Consider the following 13,818-nt stretch of genomic DNA (forward strand, 5'->3'; position numbering starts at 1 on the left):
CCTTTGTTGTCTTCTCCCTTTGAGAGTTAACGTGCCGCACCTCAGAAATGGGATTTGCAGGTATGAACTGAACAGGACAATTAGCGGGGCCGTTCCGCATCCCGCACCACCAAGGAAGACAGCAAAGCCAGGCAGGAGCGTGGGGCACGGCGCCGCTCGTGGCCTTGGGGACACGGAGCCACCGGGGCTGCCCAGGTGCTCGGCACCCAATGGTGTCCTGGCGCAGCCTTCCCCGGGCTGAAGGGGCCGAGCTGCTCGCACGTGTTCCCCTAACGGCTCAAGAGGGATTCCACAGTAAATCCTTATTTACTCTTGCAGCTTTTTCTGTTGACCCCGGTTTATGCAGCTAACTTGCCTCTTTTCACAAGCACATGTGGATGGGTTTATGCAAATGATACAAAAGTTGGCATACTTTGTATGCGGCTCGCTAGGCCTCTCTAATTGGATGCCACGGCCCAATCTGATTTCTATTTGCTTGCTGTAGATTGCACACCCGTTTGGACTGACTTGGCCGGATTTGAGTAAAACACTGTCAGGACGAGCGTTCTATTTTAAATATATAATTATAGACCCTGGTTCACTCTATCCGTTTTTAGACCTCATCATGCGCAGCTCTGAAACCACCACGCGTACAGATTGGGTGCCTGCAAGTTCAAGACAGAACGCGAATAGTATTTGCAAAACAAGATCAACTCAAACTTTGCCCCAAACCAAGACAAGAGCAAGAGGAGCACACCTCTAGCACGTAACCCGCCAGGCACTGCAGGCACCCCCCTCATCGATAAATCCATTACCGCCTTTGTGGAGGTCGCTGTTCCGACACTTTGGCTGTCTGGAGCTTCCGAGGCAGCGCACATTAAACCACCACCCCTCTAATCCCCGCCCGTTGACTAACTGAAAACTGTCAGTAGCTGCAAAGGCTCCATGACACGCGTTAGTAATTACTGGCCACGGTAGCCATCCCAGCACAGTTCTTGCGTGATACGGAGACAGCACCGTGCGAGAGCTCTAGTTTGCGTGAGCTGCACCTCCTTATTACATGCCATAAGCTTCACAGCAGGAACCCGATTTACATTTGGCCCGAGGACTGCGGTCTTGGAGAATGCTGATACTTTCCATTTACAATTATCGTGTTTGCCTAATCACTGCTAGATACTTAAGCTGCTGGGCAATGATACATTTAAATTATCAAATATTTGAGCAGCCAGAAGTACAAATGGCAGTCAAATATTTAACTTTGGAGATAAGAGTGATCTTGCAGACATTGTTGCCTGTGGTCCTTGGGTCCTACACCATGTACACCCAGTGTGCAGGGAGAGTCCCCCATACAAGACAAAGGACTGGAAGTAACTACAGCAAAATTCACGCTTCTGTGAATTTCAGTAGAGTGGAGCATTTGTGAAATATGCAAGTACCTGGTGGGAGGAAGTTTAGCTCTGGGGAAGCAGCTGTGCCCCTCCTGCGTGGAGCTATTCACTGCAGACCTTTCATCGGTGAAACTGCAGCACTTCAGTCCCACACCTCCTACATAAGGAGAAGCCTTCCTGCAGCCTGTGGGAGTTTTACATACAAGGAGTTAATGTTCAGGTCCCAGGTTACTTTGAATACAAAGGGTTTGTGATTGGAGTTGGAATCGATCCATAAGCTGCGAAGTAAAAATTACAATATTGGATGTGTCTAAGTAAGAATGTTTTATGGAGCAGGTTGTACCTGTATAAAGTGTTCACACTCAAAGTCCCGATGTGGTGTGATGGTGGTAGTGGATAGATGCATTTCAACCTGTTGGGCTTTGTAGTTGGCTTAGAAATCTGAAAGCATTATTTCAGATCCTTAATTATCATTTTACTTATTCTCAGCATGGTCGGAGAGTAGAAAGCGCAGGCAAAACCCAATAGTTTTAAAAAAGACAGGTGGAATTATTACCAGCAAGGCGCATTTCAGAGGTTTATCTGTACTGTTTTGTTCCCTTGTCAACAGTGCATGCCAGGACGAGTTTAAAAAGGACGGAGATCTATAATAGCTTTCTTCATCACCGTGCACACCTTTCATCCCATTATAGTCATCGGTCTTTCATCTTTATAGGACAAAGACAGGCTTGTTTATGGACATTTTAATGAGTTAGACCAGCCACTCGCTCCATGCATAGTAAAATACAACACCTGCTTCGATATGTGCAGATTTCTATGCCATTCAGGGAAAATAAGATCTATTATAGGATCAGTATTTTCCTGGAGACTCTCTGCAATGATCCCTTTTACACCAGAACTGAGTTGCTAAATGAGACTGTAGTAAGCTGTGTCCTAGTTTTGTAAGAGATACTCTGCGAGCACGGCGTTTCGCAGGTAGGCTTTTATTACCATAGGAGAGCCATCACAATGAGGAAGTGGCACAGCATAATAAACTTTCATCTTAGTAATGGAGGAAGTAAAAATGAGTAAAGAAATAATATAGAAATTTCAATAAACTAAACTTGTTATTCCAGGCTTCCAAATGCTAATCTATATATATATATTTTCTTTATTCATATTCCCTACCTACTTGTACAGCTTCAGAGGAAAAAAAAATACAAAAATAAAGATTTACATTGAAAGATTTACTGCACTACATAGTACAAAAGAAAACCAAAACCTCCAACCCAACAACAAAAAAAGTACACAGTGATTTCTATGGAGATTCTGTGTATATTTATTCCAAAGAATTTATAGTGGGCATTGGTAGGGAGGAACCCAAATACAGGTGCTCCATTTCAGGGTTATGTTGCAGGGAGCTTTGTACTAAGCTTGTAATATCACTGTAAAATCCTGACAATTAATTAGATTTAGATTTATAACCAGTTAATTCACAGGCTATGTTTTGTCTTAACTTACACCTGTGCTAAGATGGATGAGGAATGTATTTGTGTCAAGAATGAAGTTACATGTAAATTAAAAGAGAATTTAGCCACAGTGGTCTGATGAAGTTAGTCAGTTAATTACCGTCTAATTTTATAAAATTTATTACTCTAATTTCATTAGCTGGAATTCCACTTCAGACCCTGTCCAAATAAAGTTTACAAACTGATCCATTTTAAGCACTGAAAAGACACAAAACATTTTTTGCACGAGTTTAAATTTCAAGTTTATAAACAGCAGCTAAGGAGTAAACATCCTCCACATTACTTAGACCCTCTCTTCTAAAAATAATTGAGTTGTCCTTATGTGGGTAATCTTGACTTGGTAAACAGACTTGCTTAGAATATTTTTTTAAAAGAGTCGGCCCAAGTGATATGCAATTTGTTAATTTGTCTCATGGTTGATTATAAAATGAACAACATTGTTTAATCCTGGCAAAAAAATGGGGGGGGGGGGGGGGGACGGGAATTAGTCATTCTTGGAAGGAGCACATGAAAGTGGCTTTTGTTAATGTAAATCAAGAAGCTGAAGAGCCCCCAAGTTTCCTTTTATTTCATACCATCTGGCTATCCTTTTTGTTGACAAGTGTTTGGCATAGAGAACCATCTCTTTGCCCTTTAATAACAGGCTTTAACACTGTAGGGTATTAGAAAAAGATTCTATAACAGTTAAAAAATTTCCTTCGGGGAATACTTTATAAAGTGAGCACGGGCTGCAGGCATTTGCAGCTGTAACCTGGCTTGTGTTAAAATTTGGAAGGGGCTGCCTTGCATTCCAGCTCACTACAGGCCTTCATTGGTGTACAGCCAAAGGTTAATATAGATGTCACACAGTTTTTCTTTGGAGAGCCTCAGATATAAGAGTACGCGTACAGCTGTGTTTTTAGTAACCCTTTCATAATCACTTCTTTTAAACCTCATTTTCCTGCTTATATAAATCAAAGATTTTCAAGGATATTTGACCTGGATTTGAACTTATTTGATCTTCACATATTTCCCACTTGAAACAAAGCAGATTAAATGCTAGCCCTGAATGCCTGGTCATGATCACATGGGTCTGTCCATACATTAGGCCAAGCCCTTGGCTTTTTCTTTCTCCTCCACCTAGTGCTGTTACAGCCTCTCAAGCCCGAACAGGTACATCCTGTAATTGTTTTAGACAGTATGGATATATACGGCGCTTGGTGGTACAAGAATGGCTACGGTAGAAAGCCTGCAGCAAACAACACTTAGGAACTGCACTGACTGTGGCATGGAACTAGCAGGTATTCCCTCAGTGTCTGGCTAGTTGTAGAGAGAAATTCCTTCCTTTCCAAATCGCCGGGTGCAAGATGGCAAAACAGCAGCAGCGAGCGATTTACCTGCGTCCTGTGGCTGCAGTGGTAGCAGAGAAGCTGTCAGCCAAGGATTGAGGTAGCCAAGGAGAGATGTCCTCGTGCAAGGAAAAAATAATATGTGGAAATTGTCCCCCATTGCTCGCCTGCCTTTGTGGGGCATCTGCCAGAAGAGCAGGGGCTCCGCACCGCTCCCACGCAGGCTCTCCTGCGGAGGCGAGGCCCCCACCAGCATCTGCGGTCTGAAAGCCAAAGCACGACGGCTTATAAAGTGCTGTGAAGGATACGGGCCTTGATGGCCAAGTCTTGTGATGCTTGTAACAGGAGCTGGGCACAAGTGAAGCGTGCAGGACCCGCTCCTCTCCGAGCACCCGGCCCTGTTTGCCGTCGGCTTTGGTTGCGTGCCCGCGTGTGCGTCCCCACCGCTCCTTTTGCAAAGGAGGTTTAGTGGTCCCTGGGCAGGCAGCACGAAGCCAGGCGTTACTTTTTCTTCTGTAAATAAGCTTGAAACGCTTTTTCGGGTAGGGGGGAGAGATGTGGGAGGGAAGGTTACACAAGTGGTTGGAAACATTAATTAAAAACAAGATTATAACTATTAAAGCCTAGTCGGGGCTGTTGACAGGCTCCTTTTAAATAGGACGCTGCTATGTTTTAGTTTAATACATTCTGGCAGTGTCACCGGGGTTAAGGCTAATACTGGGATGTGTGGATCCTGTCATGTTATTGTCAGGAGGAATGCAGGGATTAGGTTTAAAAGTGGCGGTGGGTGAGTGGTGCAGCTGTGTATACTTATTATAAAAGATTTAAGTCCCACTGGTAAAATCAATATATTAAATTGCAAGAGCCTCTGTTTTTAATTAGTTTAAATCAAATATACTGTTAGTGCCATTATGGCTTCAATCCTTGGACCAAGTGAGGAAATGTTAATATTTACACAGAAACTGTTAATTTGTGGTTAAAATGATAACAAATTTAGTTTTACACATCTAAATTGTTCTAACTTGATGAATACCAGTGAGAAGTTGCAATGATGGATGAAGTCATCTGAGCAAGAGCACAAGTAAGCAAATTTTGATAGCAGGCCAGATAAAGAGACTACCTGTTAATATCAAGCATTAAGAGACCATATTTTAACCCCCTTCCAGTAGTAGTCATCCTCTCTGATGTCTGCATCAAAATATCCACTTGGAATTAATTACATAGATATAGAAGCTTTTATATAAAATATATATTTCTTTTCTAAAGGGAAGGAACTTCTAAGGAAACTAGTGAGCTTTTGGAATTAGTTACAGGGTTAAGATCCTCATTCTACAAATGTTTGAAATAAATGGGACTACTCACTAGGACTAATCACATGGATAAAGCTTTGCACATGCACATGTTTGGAAAGTGGAAACCCAAGAGAAAATTCTTGGCTAGGTCTTCATTTGGTGTAAATTGTCGAATTTCTACTGAAGCTGGCCCTATGGTCTCATTTATACAACTCTGTGTCCAAAGTAATTCCAATAAACTCCCTCTTGATTTACACTAGCACAATTGAGAACAGAATTGGGCCAAAGAAATGCCCCTGTGTTGAAATAATGAGCATGCGGTAGTTTCTGCTACAGCTTCAAACAGTTTTCTCTCCTAATCTTGAAATTGTTTTTGAGGGAGGTTTTCTTTACTGCAAACAATCAAAACACGAGCTAGCTCCTATTAGTCACTGCTTATCATTATTAGCCGAACCCTTGTTGTTGAACTACAGCTGAATTCCCATCTATGCAACAAACAGAATTTAACAAATAATGTTTGACAAAAATGTGAAACTGATATTTCTTAATACAAGACATATTTCATATGGAGAAACTTCAGCGATGAAAGATTCCTGGTATCAAAATATCTGAATCACAGTACAAATAAACAGTGTGTTGTAAAGACTGCGGGGCCGAATTCCATGCTGGAGTAATTCCATTGAAGGCAGTGGAGCTGTGCCAGGAGATAAACTGCCATCTAGATTTTTTTTTGGTGCACATGTGAAAACCAGAAGTGTTTAAGATTTTGTCAGTAAACATCTTTGCTAAGAGAAAGCTGCAGGTAGCAAAATTCAAGCCAATTCTAATTCAAATATCTCTTTCTGAAATCCGTATTTTGTTGACGAAAACTAGTTTGCTGAGGCGCTGTTTATTTGGGGATACGTTGTACACTCCCATTATTTATACACGGTCCCGATATACAGCAGGTTACATATAAGCCATCTTGGGTGAGAGCTCATATGTGCAAGCCTGCAGGATCCGGCCCCGCAATAATGTGCCATACAGGCTCTTTTAAACATTTGTGTCGACTGCATGTTGGAGTCAGTGAAAATCCTTTAGTGATCCAGATTGAGTGGATTGAATTAATGGCAACTTTGAGACTACAAGTTTTAGTGTAATTGCTTTATTGTTTTGGAACCGAGATGCTTACAATCCGGTTCCTGTGCAAACATGTTTAACGTGTGTTAATGTGTTTCAAAACCAGACCCTCTCCGCAAAATTCTGCTTTTCATTAATTGACATCAGTAGCATGGTACAGTATTTCAAAGCACTGGCCAAATATAAACTGTGTTTCTAATTTCCTTACTTTCCTGTGTTTGGAATGCCAATGTTAATTTGTTCCCATGGAAGAGTGAGAGCTGCCAACCACAGTTTTATATAAATGGCTTTACAGTGCAGGGCTGCCAACATTAAATGATACTTAGGAATTTTCATGACATTTTGTATTTAATTCTTGTGTGTGTATGTGAGAGAAATAGAGAGAGATATATGGGATGTTGAACAACTGCACAAACACTGATGATCAAGGCAAATGCTTGCAGTAATTTATCCTTTGCTTAGCTATTACTTCATGCTTCTTCTAATTTTTTTTAATAGTCTATCAGATATTACATAGCATTTTCCCTGTGCCTAGAAAAAACTATTTTGCAGTGAATTTTGTTGCTGACCATCCAGCTAGCTCTGTGGTTCCCCCCACCTCCCACAATGCTAGTTATTTATTAATAGATTAGCAGAAGGGCTTTTGTTTATGTTGTTCTTCTCGCCATTATGCACTAGATTGTAAGAATGTGCTATTACTCAGCATGAGAAAGCGGGGAAGTAAAAAAAGCTCCCACAACTATGTACAGGAGGATTAACTGATTTTGATTAAAACTGCCAATATTTTTGCATAAAAGAACAGGCGCGGCTAGATAAAATCATTTGATTTCTTAAAGAAATTCAAGCACAATCATAGTTTCTTCAGTGGTACGTAGTGTCTTCATACCTGAAACAAATGTGCAGTTCCATTTAACAAATTAATTTTAAACCGATGATGGTGAAAACAAGGTCTGTTTATGTACTTCTCTTTTTATTCCTGGAAGATATTCAAAATACAAATTGTTCATGTTTCAGTGGATTCCTGTTAATGAGCGCTATGGTTTATCTCCCAATTTTCCCGTTTTATTGGAACAGGTGCAGTGTCTGCCATCTGTGCCAGCGCTGCGCTATACCAACAAACAAAGTGTTGTTTTGGTTCACTGGATTTAAAAGTCTCCTGAGAGTAAAGAAATGAAAGAGAAAGAATTTAGAAAGTGCCTAGTGAAGGAAAGGCACTTCAAGTAATGTGCTTTGTCACTCAAGTCTTTCCGTAAATTACCTTAAACTATTTCTAAACTGTTTGAAAAATTTTATCCGTAGGGTGTTAAGTTTCTTTTGCATCTCGGAGGTCACATGCTATTCTTTATCATCTTTATCTTTCTGCAATAGCTTCCAAGCTAGACTCTTCTGTTATCAGGGTGAATTAAATTTTACAGGAGTAAAAATTCTGCCGTGTCTTAAAGTGGAAGAACTGTAAACTTTCAGATTTGGACTGTTTCTGATTCTGCCTTATTAAAAAGATACTGCAAATAACCCAAGTTTAAAGAAGATTATGTTGTAATTAGACAGACAAACTCATAATTATTTAAGGGCTAAAACAACAACAACAACCCTTTCAGGTTCATTTTGACAGTGTTTATCCAGTGTATCTGGAAAGGCTTACAATTAAAGTGCCTGAAGGGTGGGGATGAGATTTTTCAGCATGCAGTCAGTACTATCAGGTCCACCTGGCCTGGGAAACTATGCAGGCTTTGTAGCAGAGAAAATCCTTTAACTTAGATCTTCATGGCAAGCTCTTAAAAGCTACCTTCCTTTTAAAAAGAAAAGAAAAAAAAAAAAAACTGGGGGGAGAGAGGGCACTGCTTCCCTCTAAATAATAATTAAAACGAGCCAGTGCCTTGAGAGGCTATTTATGATGAGGGGACACAATCACGTTGATCAGGCTGATAATCTTGCAGTGCACCGTGTTTTAAAGTTTTGTCTGTTGTGCGCAAGTGCCTTTCAAGTGAGCAAAAAGTTTCCTCTCATTAGGCTGCAGCCTCCCAGCGCACGATGCTGGTCTGAATTGCACCTCCACGAGGAGCCCCCGATGGCATCAGCTGGAGCAGGCTGGCACAAGGCCACCGCAGCAGTCAAGTCACCGCAATTGACACCATCTGAGGATCTGGCACGATGTCTTCACCAGGTTTTGTAAACCTGGTCGAGCTTTGACTCTTACTGTGGCCACTGGGCCAGATTCTGCCTTCAGCCACCTCGCTTTGTTGGCACCGCTGCAGCTGCCTTGGTCCTCCGATTTTACCAATTGTTCTTTCCACAGTAGAGTGGCAGTAAAACTTTTTAAAAGAGACCAAAAGAACCCTGGGAGATCTACTAAAAAATGCTCATAAAATAATACAGCATCAGTAGTTGGGGGCTGTAATTCAGATGGGGAGACAAGCCTCTTACCGGGTGAGGGCTGGGAGCAGGGCTGGCAGCACGTCCCTACTCGTGCACCTGAAACACCCGTTGGCTTAAGGAGTCCTTTGGTACCCCAAAGGAAAGCAAATTCAGGTTTATCGGTTAAATGGAAGACAAAAAAAAATAGGATAATTAAGAAATTCTGAATTATGGTGCTTACCAGTTAGCAGTGTTCAAATGCTTTTGTACCAACACGCGAACAACAATTTATTTACACCAGCCAAGTGCCTATAATAGCATGAACAACAATCCTCCACCACGACCCGCGATCAATTCCTAACAATACCTGTTCTACACGCTGGTAGGTGCTGGCAATCTGCTCCTTCCCTGGTTGTCAGGGTTAAAACTTATTGCTTCTATCATTCAAAATATTCTGAACGTTTTTATCTCGCTACTTTTATTTGTTTATTACTGTGCAGTAATTATAATCCCACAGGGACTTTTCAGACTTTTATAAAGAGTTCTGCACATCCCTTTTGCTGAAGCTTGTGTGGCACTATAAAAACATACTGAGTGTAAGTTCCCCTTTCTGACCATATCCTTAAAAAATCCAGCATTCATTAAGAGAAAGGAGGGGATTTTTTCTATTTAAGAAAAAGAAATTGGGGGGGGGGGGGGGGGAAGAAGTAACTTTAGCCTCATGATCTGCTAGCTACATAAAGCAGTAAATGTTCAGTTGAGACAGGGAAAAACCAGAACTGCTGGAGATTGGTTGTTTCCTTTTGGAGGAAACAATAAATGTGCCCACTTGTATTTTAACAACATTACTACTGGGCCCCCTAATTACACAAATATACTTGTAATAAACTGCAGAAGAGAAGAGCTAAAAAAGAATCACTCGGCACAGGACTTGCTCTTCAACTCAGAAAGAAGCTTTTAGGAACCAGTCTTTAAATCTCGGGCCGAATCAGAAGATTAAGATATTTCAGCACTCCATGTTGAGTCATTTGTCTTCCAAGACAGGTGAAAAGGAGAAGGTAATCGGACATGTGGTGCAAAACCTCTCTCATTGGTGTGAACACAGCTTTGACCTCTGCACACAACAGTTCCTGCAACTCGGTGGCATGCATTATAATTGAATTACAAGAATATTGGGCTCCGTAGCCCCAGATCTCTGACCATTATGCTACATTAAAACCTAGCACAGGGGACACAGAAGTACATGAGAGAATCCAGAAACATGCTCAAGTAAACCCCAAATATTTCTTTAGAAAACAGTAACCGTCATTGTGCTCATTAGTCCACAACCATACCATGGGAGTTGTTTCACTGAAAATATGGCAGAGTTGGGGAAAACCATAAATCAGCGTGTCTGATGGTCTGAAAGTTTTTCCTCCCCATATTGGCAGCTGTAGTCCAGCACAAAAACAGTGGCTGGTGGGCAAGAGACTGAGCTGGAGAAGAGTGATCTGTGTGCCTGCTTCTTGGGAGACGCTTTTTTAAATGCCACACTCATCTCTGTGCTATTTTTAAGAATTGCACTCAACAGGACGGGAACTGTGTTGTCTTCATTCATACCAAAGCGATGTGAAGACGTGAGCGTATATTACGCCAGCTGATCTTTTACCCCAGAACTGCAATTGCAAAATTGTGTTTGAAGACAAAAAAAAAACACAAAAAAACACCACAAAACAAAACAGCAAATGCTGTTGTTAGGGGCTGACTCAGGAGGCCTGCATGGCCCAGCCCTAGCGGGAGGCTCAGCGTAAGGAATCCAGCACCACGCTACACGAGTGTGGTATGCAGGGCTAGGTGCTGCTGATGGCACTCATGGTGTTATCTCGTAAAAAAATTCCTCTTGTATAATGCAGATGGTGGGTGGGAATTAAACGGAAGATAAATCTCCTAACCCCCAGATGATTTTATGCCTGGAGCGCTGGCCACCAACGTTTGTAGCGTAAAGGAGACACGCACACATTCTCTACACGTGTACTTATGTCTTCTGAGCACATTTCTGAAATAACAAACTTGCCATCACTCAAGGACAGTAGCATGTTACATCTACCAGCAGAACTATATATGGATGTCATCCACTTACAGATCTTTAATATTGATGGTTCTTAGCCCCATATACCACATTATTAAAAGACTAAGCAATCCCCTGCCTGTTTCTCAATAAAATTGTCTTGCACAGAAACCTTCCTAGAAAGCCAAAAGGCCACGTGCATAAGCTGTGAGTCCCACTGCAGCCAACAAGACAGGGAGCCGCTGTACCGTGCTGGGTAGGAAGGATCAGTTCACTGTTGGGCGATGACCTTGTCCCCAGTTCCCATGCTTCAAAAACAGGAAAATGCCACAGTGCCCCACCTGCTCTGAGCTAGCTTGGCAGCACGTAGGAAACACAATGATCTTAAAGGAAAACGTGAAACGGGTCATGAAGCACTCTGGAATATCTGTTTAAGCAGTAATTGATGTCTCTGAGCATTATTTTCCAAAATGTTTCCTCCCATGCCCCCAAACACTGTATTTCTATCTCACAATCCAGCCTCACAAACTGTGTTCATATCACCAGACCTCCCATATGCAGAACACCTGAAAAATATGCAACAGAGCTAACAGTATGGGCGCAAGAGAAGAGCTGTGCTCTGGCAGGGTTTTCCCCTCCAGGGCACGTGGACCTTTCTCCTGAATAGTTTTTGCCCCCACCACAGGCAGCAGCTCTCCTCTCCCAGCACTTGCCCGCCCGAGAAATGTGCAGACGTTTGTTATTGCATAGGCAAGCTCAAAAGGTCCTGCCCATTGCGGTCTTACGGCACAGAACGGATTGTGTACATTCCACATCAAAATTGTTCTGATTGCAATCGAAGGCTGAGATTCTTATCTGACGGTCGAACGGCTGATATCTGCTGCTTATTTTGTAATATCCCACAAACTCCTTTCTCAACAAAACCAGAATCTGGGATTTAAGCTAAGAAATCCAGCAAGTCATATGCTTTCAAACCTGGAAGACTGGTTCCTGGATTATTTTCTTTTACCAGAGTAAGCCACAAAAAAGGCTCGGTTCCCAGCACATGTGACTCTCACCGTGTTCCTCCCGGGAAGCCCGTGCAGGTGTAGACCCAAACTTTGGGATATTTGGGGAGCTGCTGGTATTGTGGCAATACATTACTAAAGGAGGATTAATTAGATTTACGTTATTTATTTGGGCAGCTGTTCAGTAGATAAAAGGAAGCCTGATGCAAATGAAATGAATAAGCACTAAGAGGCCAATTTGCAGTCGTTTCTCTGCTTGTGTCCCTTATCACGGCCAGCGAAGAAGCGGGCACATTCCTTTGACAAAAATGAGGCATTTGAAGATTCCGTCAGCTGAACGTTCTCTTTCAAGTGCTGCCAGTAGATGCACAATGTATACATGTGCTCTTAAAAGACTTTTATTTTGAACTTAAGATGTGAATCTATGGTATTAAGAAAAGCAGAACAATCCTTTATTTAGCTGCACCTGCACCTTAATGCCTAATGAGTTTAGTCTGATGGAATCCAGACCTCAGGAAGGATTATAAATTCTCATTTGATTTCATTTACTTCTAAAATACCTTAAATCAGCTGTACCAGTCTAGAATCCAGTCCTTCTTTCTATATCAGTTTTGCAAATGTTGTTGAATCTTTTGCTGTATTAAGTAACTTTATGCTCTATAATAACACACCAATAGTAATAAGGACCAGAAGGCAACTTGAAAAAATCATGTAGTGGAAAGATAATTAGCAGCAATAGAAGCTTGAAAAGCATTGGTTTACAAGCACGACTTTTAGAAAGCTCTTCTTGCTCTGGAAGCAAAATTTGGAAAAGAATTGAACCTAAGCTAGCAGTCAATATCCTGTCTCTCTGGCCTGTCCTGGCAAACGGTGGGTGCCCACGCTCCTCCGTGTGCTAGCGGTACATCGGCCATTTCTGTCTGCTTTGTGCAAACACATCAGGGATGCTTGGGCAGTGACCTTCCCAAGATTACTGACTCAAGCTGTTTATTATGAACAGTACCTAATTTATCAAATACATCTGAAGCCTTCTTAGTGTTCCCCAGTGTCGTTACTGGAATGCAAGAGCATATTGTGATGCTGTCGCATCTCTGCAAGATCAAATCACTGCATCAAAGAATTGTTATATCTTTGTTTGTTTTTCTTTGCATGTCCTATGCTCGTGCCTTCCATGCAGATCAAGTGCTGCATGCTTCCAGCTTCCTGCAGAGAGGCTAACACCTCCCCTCGTACACGCACCCTCAGAAGAGCAGGACACTTTGAGCACTGCTGCCCTCGCGCTCCCAGGCTGAGCGCTCTGCCAGGCTTCTGGGCACCAGCGAGCTGCCTTCCCTTACCTGAGGCTACCTTAAAGCTGGCTGAAACATGTCATGTTTCTTCCCTTCGCCCTAAGCTGAAATTTGGTCACAGCTGAAGAACGGCTTTGCACTTGGAATCTATCAAGAACGACCTTTCTATTTCACAATTTGCATTTCAACCCAAATAGCCCATTTTAGGTTTCTGTGCAGTAGTCTCCCGTGCTGCCTCTTATCTTCCCTGGCTGAATGCAGACGATTTCTGCCCAGATCTGTTCAGCCGCTTGTCTCTCCTTCCTTGGGCCCGGCGATTTGTTTCCATTTGCTCAGTGCTGTGTGTACAAGCAGACAGAGCCGACTGCTGGTTTTTGCATCAGTGACTTTTTGAGAGGCCCCCAGCCTCCGAGCAGATTACAGGAAGCACCTTGAGCCCCATTTGTCTGCTGCCTGGCCTGGGGGATTATTTTCCTCAATGAACCATATTGTCATTAACTTTGCTC

The 13,818-nt window shown here is 42.3% G+C and overlaps 2 protein-coding genes across 2 annotated transcripts in view; one reads left to right on the top strand and one right to left on the bottom strand.

The window, feature by feature from the left end:
• SPO11 (SPO11 initiator of meiotic double strand breaks) overlaps positions 1-13,818 on the bottom strand; it is a 331,434-nt gene that overhangs the window by 42,540 nt on the left and 275,076 nt on the right. The gene's annotated exons all lie outside the window — the stretch shown is intronic.
• Positions 1-13,818, top strand: part of BMP7 (bone morphogenetic protein 7) — a 46,014-nt gene that overhangs the window by 997 nt on the left and 31,199 nt on the right. The gene's annotated exons all lie outside the window — the stretch shown is intronic.

Source organism: Anser brachyrhynchus (genome assembly GCF_964034855.1).
Source record: "Anser brachyrhynchus genome assembly, chromosome: 16".
Lineage (NCBI taxonomy): Eukaryota > Metazoa > Chordata > Aves > Anseriformes > Anatidae > Anser > Anser brachyrhynchus.